At 43.2% G+C, this 8,673-nt stretch overlaps 1 non-coding gene across 1 annotated transcript; it reads right to left on the reverse strand.

Annotated features, from left to right (window-relative positions):
* Nucleotides 1–7,819: 7,819 nt before the first annotated feature.
* Nucleotides 7,820–7,926, reverse strand: LOC112208315 (U6 spliceosomal RNA). Its single transcript, XR_002942717.1, has one exon. It is a non-coding gene; the product is annotated as a U6 spliceosomal RNA (small nuclear RNA).
* Nucleotides 7,927–8,673: the final 747 nt, after the last annotated feature.

Here is an 8,673-nt window from a genome sequence, read left to right on the forward strand (position 1 = left end):
GTGGTGAGGAGCTGAGGCCTCCTGCCAATAGCCCTTTGAGGGGGTCCCTCTTAGAAGTGGACCTTCCAGGCTGGGTGCAGTGGCTTACACCTGTAATCACAGCCGTTTGGGAGGCCAAGGCACGCAGATCATCTGAGGTCGGGAGTTCCAGACCTGACCAACATGAAGAAACCCCGTCTCTACTAAAAATACAAAATTAGCCAGGCGTGGTGGCGCATACCTGTAATCCCAGCTACTCAGGAGGCTGAGGCAGGAGAACCGCTTGAACCCGGGAGGCAGAGGTTTCGGTGAGCCAAGATCACCCCATTGCACTCCAGCCTGGGCAACAAGAGCAAAACTCCATCTCAAAAAAAAAAAAAAGGTCGGGGGGGACCCTCCAGTCCCAGCCAGGCATTCAGATGCCAGCAATCGCTGCCGACATCCTGACGGCAACCTCCTGAGAGACCCTGAACCAGAACCAACCTGCTAAAGCACTCCAGAATTCCTTACACATAGAAGCTGAGGTAATAAATGCTTGTCATTAAACCATTACATTTTAGGGTAATTTGTTACTCGGAAATCGATAACTAATACAAGATGATAACGTAAAAGTACTTAAAACATAAACAGTAAGCACTCAGTAAATGTTGATCACTGTTGTTACTGCAATGTTCCGCTTTGTATCCTTAGCACCTAACACTTGCTACCTGGTAGGAGCCCAATATACAGCATGCAAGAAAGAATAAATGAATGTACACACAAAGTAAAAGTGAAGGATTGAGGCAATTGTCCATGGTAGTTGTTTCTGAAGTTATTTGAGCAAGGACATTTTCTTTCTTTTTTTTTTTTTTGAGACGGAATCTCCCTCTGTCGCCCAGGCTGGAGTGCAGCGGCATAATCTCAGCTCACTGCAACCTCTACCTCCTGGGTTCAAGTGATTCTTCTGCCTCAGCCTCCCGAGTAGCTGGGACTACAGGCGCATGCCACCATGCCCAGCTAACTTTTGATTCTTTAGTAGAGACGGGATTTCACCATATTGGCCAGGCTGGTCTCAAACTCCTGACCTCGTGATCCGCCCGCCTTATCCTCCCAAAGTGCTGGGATTACAGGCATGAGCCACTGTGCCCAGCCGAGCAAGAACATTTTCAAAGAAAATCTTACCTCTATTTTTGGCCAGAGTTGACTCAAGAAAACAAAAACCTGGTATTTCAAATGGATGGAATTTAATACTAGGAATTGGTTACATAGACAATGGAAGTCCTGGGAAGCCAAATAGAGAAGGATGAGGAAATCCAGAGATTAGGGCCAGGCACAGTGGCTCATGGCTGTAATCCCAACACTTTGGGAGGCCGGCGTGGGAAAATTGCCTGAGCCCAGGATCTTGAAACCAGCCTGGGCAACACAGTGAGACCCCATCTGTGTATAAAAAGAAATTTTTTTGGCCAGGTGTGGTGGCTCATGCCAGTAATCCAGAACTTTTTGGAAGGCCAAGGAGGGTAGACAACTTGAGGTCAGGAGTTTAAGACCAGCCTGGTCAACATGGCAAAACCCCATCTCTACTAAAAATACAAAAATTAGCTGGGAGTGATGGCACACACCTGTAGTCCCAGCTACTCGGGAGGCTGAGGCATGAGAATCACTTGAACCCAGGAGGCAGAGGTTGCAGTACACAGAGACTGCACCACTGCACTCTAGCCTGGGCAACACAGACAGATTCTGTGTCAAAAAATAGAAAAAGAAAAAAAGGAAAAGAAAATTAATTTAAAAAAAAAAAAAAAAGGAGGGCCAGGAGCAGTGGGCTCACGCCTGTAATCCCAGCACTTTGGGAGGCCAAGGCAAGCAGATCACTTGAGGTCAGGAGTTCGAGACCAGCCTGACCAACATGGAGAAACCCCATCTTTACTAAAAATACAAAATTAGTCTGCTGTGGTGGCATGTGCCCGTAATCCCAGCTACTCAGGAGGCTGAGGCAGGAGAATTGCTTGAATCCGGGAGGCGGAGGTTGCAGTGAGCCGAGACTGCGCCTCTGCACACCAGCCTGGGCAACAAGAGTGAAACTCCATCTCAAAAAAAAAAAGAAAAGAAAAGAAAAGAAAGGAAATCTAGAGATTAGCTATAGCAAGATGCTGAATTATTCCTAGAGCTGGAGGAGCAATGAGAAGAGATTGAACTGCCAGGGTTCAGAAGCTGGCCATGCCTACCAGAAGACGGTTGTTGGGCCAGAGCCATGAAAGAGAAGCCATCTGAGGCAGAGATAGAAACATCTTGCCTTCTTCCTTTCTCTTACCCTTTCTCTTCCACCAGTGCATCCCATTGGGCAAATCTCCCTAGAAGCCAGCTAGCAAGGGAGCCTGGGAAATGAGTGAAACACGTGAAATATGAAATAGAGAACAGGAGAAGGGTGAGGAATGGGTCTGAGTGGAAAATATATGTACATAATTAATATATGTAATTAGATACATATGTCCATGTATATGCATATATGGATATAGAAATATACATAGAAAATGATAAAAACAGATATGGAAAATGAACAGCACACACCAATAACAAAAACAGATAAAAGCATTATTTATTTTATAAGTTTCAATGGAAAGCATTTATACTTGTGGTACATATGACAAGCGCACAAGTCAATATGTTAGTAGTCTCCAGTATGAATTTAATATGTTGCATATTTGAATGTGTATATTGTTTTTATTTTGTTTTGTTTTGTTTGTTTGTTTTTGAAACAGAGGCTCGCTCTGACGCCCAGGCTGGAGTGCAGTAGCGTGATCTTGGCTCACTGCTAGCTTCACCTCCCAGGCCCAAGCAATTCTCGAGCATCAGCCTCCCAAGTAGCTGGGTTTACAGGTGTGCACCACCACATCCAGCTAATTTTTGTATTTTTTAGTAAAGATGGGGTTTCACCATGTTGGCCAGGCCGGTCTCAAACTCCTGACCTCTAGTGATTTGCCCACTTCAGCCTCTGTTTTTATTTTTAATTTGTAAATAAAATCTTTCCTTTGGGTAACTGTAAATCTATGTGATCAAACAAAACATCTTATTTTATTTTATTTCTTTTTTAAGTCTAGTTAAGTGAAGCAGTGAGGATAAACACTTTTACTCCCAAAAGATGTTTTGTGGTTTTTTTAAGTATTTTTTTTTTGAGACAAGAGTCTCATTCTGTCACCCGGGCTGGAGTGCAGTGGTGCTCTCTCAGGTCACTGCAACCTCCTCTTCCTGGGCTCAAGTGATCCTCCCACGTCAGCCTCCCAAGTAGCTGAGAATACAAGTGTGTGCTGCCACACTCAGCTGATTTTTGTATTTTTTGTAGAGACGGGGATCTCGCCATATTGGCCAGGCTGGTCTTCAACTCTTCGACTCCAGCCATCTGCCCGCCTAGGCCTCCCAAAGTCCTGGGATTATAGGTGTGAGCCACTGCATCCAACCCAAAAATGTTATTTTTCTTTGGCCATAAATGACTATATTAAGATCCTTGGCTGGGCCCAGTGGCTCACACCTGTAATCCCAGCACTTTGGGAGGCCAACGTGGGCAGATCACCTGAGGTCAGGAGTTCGAGACCAGCCTGCCCAAAGTGGTGAAACCCCATCTCTACTAAAAATACAAAAATAATCCAGGCGTGGTGGTGGGTGCCTGTAGTCTCAGCTACGTGGGAGGTTGAGACAGGAGAATCACTTGAACCTGGGAGGTGGAGGTTGCAGTGAGCTGAGACCACTCCATTACACTCTAGCATGGGAAACAAGAACAAAACTCTGTCTCAAAAAAAAAAAAAAAAAAAAGTCCTTGATGAAATTTTAAGAAAATAATATTATTGTATAAATGTTAAATTTTGTTTTTTAAAATACTACTGTGATTGTGTAAGAGAACAACCTTGCTTTTTAGGCACTACATAGTGAAGTGGTTAGGGGTAAAGGGGCATCATTTATTATATGTGTCAAATTGTTCAAAAAAGAATTATATATACATATATGAAGAGAGAAAAAACAATACAGCAAATGTGGTAAATATTAACTTTTGGAGAATCTGGGTGAAGAGAATTTTTTTCTTTTTCTGAGACAGGGTCTCACTCTGTCACCCAGACTGGAGCACAGTGGCACAATCATGGCTCATTGCAGGCTCAACCTCCCAGGCTCAAGTTACCCTCCCACCTTAGCCTCTCAGGTAGCTGGGACCACAGGTCCACGCCACTATGCTCAGCAAACTTTTTATATTTTATAGAGATAAGGACTCCCTATGTTGTCCAGGCTGGTCTCAAACTCCTGGGTTCAAGCGATCCTCCCACCTCAACCTCCCAAAGTTCTGGGGTTACAGGTGTGAGCCACCACACCTGGCTGGGAATTCTTTATACTATTCTTGCAACATTGATCTAAGTCTGAAATTCTTTCAAAATTGAAAGGCCAGGCTTGGTGGCTCATCCTTTAATCCCAGCACTTTGGAAGGCCAAAGCAGGCGGATCACTTGAGGTCAGGAGTTCAAGACCAGCCTGGACAACATGGCGAAACCCTATCTCTATTAAAAATGCAAAAATTAGCTGGGCATGGTGGCATGCCCCTGTAATCCCAGCTACTTGGGAGGCTGAAGTGGGAGAATTGCTTGAGGCTACAGTGAAACTCCATCTCAAAAAAAAAAAAAAAGACGATGAGGTTTCGCCCTGTTGGCAAGGCTGTTCTCGAATTCCTGGTCTCAAGTGATCTGCCCACCTCGGCCTCCCAAAGTGCTAGGATTACAGGTGTGAGCTACCATGCCTGGCCAAATCTAAATTTCTTTCTTTCTTTTTTTTTTTTTTTTTTTTTAGATGGAGTCTTGCTCTGTCACCCAGGCTGGAGTGCAGTGGCGTGATCTCGGCTCACTGCAACCTCCGCCTCCCAGGTTCATTATTTTTAGAATAAACTAAAAAGTTATCTCTCATCCATGTCTTCAATCACCAATAACTCATCACCAATAACTAGTCTTTATTACTTATTCTTATGTAACTTTCCAGAGTTTCTTTATGCCTGTGCTTATCAGCAAATACATATTCTTTTTATTTTTTATTTTATGTTTGTTTAGAGATAGGGTCTTGCTCTGTCATCCAGGCTGAAGTGCAATGGGGCAATCATAGCTCATTGAAGCCTTGAACTTCTGGGCTCAAGCAATCCTGCCTTAGCCTAGGAGTACAGGCACGCACCACCACGCCTGGCTAATTTTTTTTTGTTTGTTTCTTTGTTTAGAGATGGGGATCTCCCTATGTTAGGCTGAATTTTATTTTTTTAAAATCCCCACATAAGGACACGTTTAGGATCTGCCTTTTTTTTTTTTTTTTTTTTTTTGAGACAGAATCTGGCTCTGTCACCCAGGTTAGAGCGCAGTGGTGCAATCTTGGCTCACTGCAACTTCTGCCTCCCTGGTTCAAGCGATTCTCCTGCCTCAGCCTCCCAAGTAGCTGGAGTTACAGGTGTGCACCACCACGCCTGGCTAATTTTTGTATTTTTAGTAGAGACAGGGGTTTCACCATGTTGGCCAGGCTGGTCTCAAACTCCTGACCTCAAGTGATCTGCCTGCCTCAGCCTCCCAAAGTGCTAGGATTACAGGCATGAACCACCGCGCCCAGCCTAATTTTCTTTTTTTCAATAGAGACAGCATCTCATCATGTGGGCCAGGTTGGTCTTGAACTCTTGCCTCAAGCATTCCTCCCATCTCTGCCCCACAAAGTGCTAGGATTATAGGTATGAGCCACCTCGCCCAGGCTGCTTCTATTTTTTCAGGCTAAATAACATTCCATTGCATGTATATACCACATTTTGTTTATCCATTCATCCACAGATGGACATTTTGGTTTGCTTCCATTTCTTTCTTGACTATTGTGAATAGTCAAGAACTTGACAACTCTATGAGGTTAGGTAAAAACTAAACCTGAGAGAATTAAAGTAATACCCAGGAGTACACACAGCTGGTCATCATCAGATCTAGGATTAGATTCCAGAAGCTGTGTCTCTTCTTCTCTGCTATATCACCTCCTAGTTATCACAGGTGCTCTACTTTTCAATACTATCTACATGAGGGGCCGTCTCTCATATGATGTTAGTAAACAGATAAATAGGTACAGTCACCATGGAGGGCAATTTGGCAATGTTTGTCAAAATGATATATGTACATTTGCAATAATAGTGCACTTAATACTAACTGTACGTGTAAAAAAAGTTAAGATAGTAAATTTTATGATATGTGTTTTTTTACCACAATGTAAAACAAATCATTTTTTAAATGACATATAGACATACCCTTTGACTCAACATTGTAACTAGATATTTATCCTATTCATATATACATATGTGGAAAATGATGTGTCTTCAAGAATATTAATAGCAATCTTTTTTGTATTAACAAAAGATTAGACTCACATGTCCATCAGAAGGAGGCCCGTGAAATAAATTATGCTCCACTGTACAATGGAATACTAGTCAGTCCTTTAAAAGGAAGATATTTATACTGACAGGGAAAATTGCCATGATACATTGGAAAGTGTGAAAGGCAAGCAACTGTGTAAAAAACAGGTGGGAGGTAGGGGATAAGAGGAGAGGGAAAGAAAAATATATATATTTGCTTGTATATTGATAGGCTATCTCTGAAAAGAAACCCAAGAAATTCATAACATTAGGCTGGGCCCAGTGGCTCACACCTTTAATCCCAGCAAAAACTTTGGAAGGCTAAGGCAGAAGGATTGCTTGGGCCCAGGAATTTGGGGGCTATGCTCTATGACCATGCCTGTGAATAGCCACTGCATTCCAGCCTGGGCAACACAGTGAAACCCTGTCTCTAAAAAACAAACAAAAAGCGGTTAGGGGCCTTATTTTAACCTTCCAAATGCTTGAAGTCATTTGTGACCACCACCCGCCCCCCCCGCCACCCCCCCCCAGCTCCCAGCCTTCCCTTTTACCAGTGGAATAACCCCGACCTTTAACCTTCTCTCATATACCAATATAGCACCTGTTCAATCATTCTGGCTTCTCTGAGCTCTCCAAATCTTTCTTAAAATGTAGATTTACAATTGGTTCATGATATTTTAGTAAGGATTAGACATATCAAATATTGCGGTAGGATTATTGATTGACTATGTTTACACATGTCCTCCCATTAACACTTTCTCATGTTAGCTTTTCCAAGACTTCTTTTTTTTTTTTTTTCTGAGACAAAGTCTCACTCTGTCACCCAGGCTGGAGTGCAGTGGCATGATCTCAGCTCACTGCAACCTCCGCCTCCTCAAGATCAAGTGATCCTCCCACTTCAGCCTCCCAAGTATTTGGGAATACAGGCACACACCACTACACCCGGCTAATTTTTTGTATTTTTATTAGAGACGGGGTTTTGCCATGTTGCCTGGCTGTTCTTGAACTCCTGGGCTCAAGTCATCTACCTGCTGTGGCCCCACAAAGTGATAGGATTACAGGCATATGCCACCATGCCTGGCCAATATCTCTGTTCTGAACCATCTTTCTGGGAACAAAATCATGTGGCTGTTGTCAGTTAAGGTGTGGCCCACATCCCAGAGTTAATATGGTTTGTTTGTTTTAATTTTTTTTTTTTAGATGGAGTCTCCTTCTGTTGCCCAGGCTGGAGTGCAGTGGTGTGATCCTCCTGCTTCAGCCTCCCAAGTAGCTGGGATTACAGGCACCCACCACCATGCCTGGCTAATTTTTTTTTTTTTTTTTTTTTGTATTTTTAGTAGAGATGGGGTTTCACCATGTTGGCCAGGCTAGTCTTGAACTCCTGGCCTCAAGTGATCTGCCCATCTTGGCCTTCAAAAGTGTTAGGATTATAGGCATGAGCCACCGCGCCCAGCCGGTTGTTTTTAATTGGAAAAATATGGAATGCTTCATGAATTTGCATGTCATCCTTGTGCAGGGGCCATGCTAATCTTCTTTGTATCGTTCCAATTTTAGTATATGTGCTGCCAAAGCAAGCACCAGAGCTGATGTTTTTTATGTCAAAAAGAGATCCATGGATTGCAAACCCACCCATCTGTGGCATGGGGAATGATGCCAGAATACCCTCCTTTAACAGAACCCAAAGGCAAAGAGGTGAGAGAGGAACAGTGGCCCCACGTCACTGGGGAATGACACAGACCAATTTAGTCAATTCGGCAGAATATTCAGTCAATCCATATATCTGATACACTAATTATCTGCAATGCATACTAAACACCATATCTAAGACCAGAGTTTTCACACTACAGTACTTCTTAACTAAAAAGGGGTTTTCTCCGCCAGTCTATTAATTTACTGAGAGTTCAAGACTTTAGTTAAAGATAAGGGATGGAGGCAACCCGACCCATCAGCAGCCAATCAAGAGACATTTTTTTGAGAACAAAGGTGAAAGAAGGTCAATGGAGGAGCCGGTACCCAATTCCAGATTCTAGAGGTCACAACCACTTTCAATCGTTTCCTCCCAGAAGTCTTTGCTTTCTAACCCCTGGATGGCCTTGTTGTTTTACCAACAGATAGAAACCTAGGTGGATTGAATTAATTTTGCTAGCATCAATCCATCAATCACAGGCTTGTTAAATATTAATGCATTAGGCCAAAATGACCTCAGGTTCTCCAAGAGGTATCCAGGTAACATAATTCAACTGCATTAGCAACTAGAGCTAACCTAAATACACACACACACACACACACAGAGAGAGAGAGAGAGAGAGAGAGAGAGAGAGAGAG

Source organism: Pan troglodytes, chromosome 12 (genome assembly GCF_028858775.2).
Source record: "Pan troglodytes isolate AG18354 chromosome 12, NHGRI_mPanTro3-v2.0_pri, whole genome shotgun sequence".
Taxonomy (NCBI): Eukaryota; Metazoa; Chordata; class Mammalia; order Primates; family Hominidae; genus Pan; species Pan troglodytes.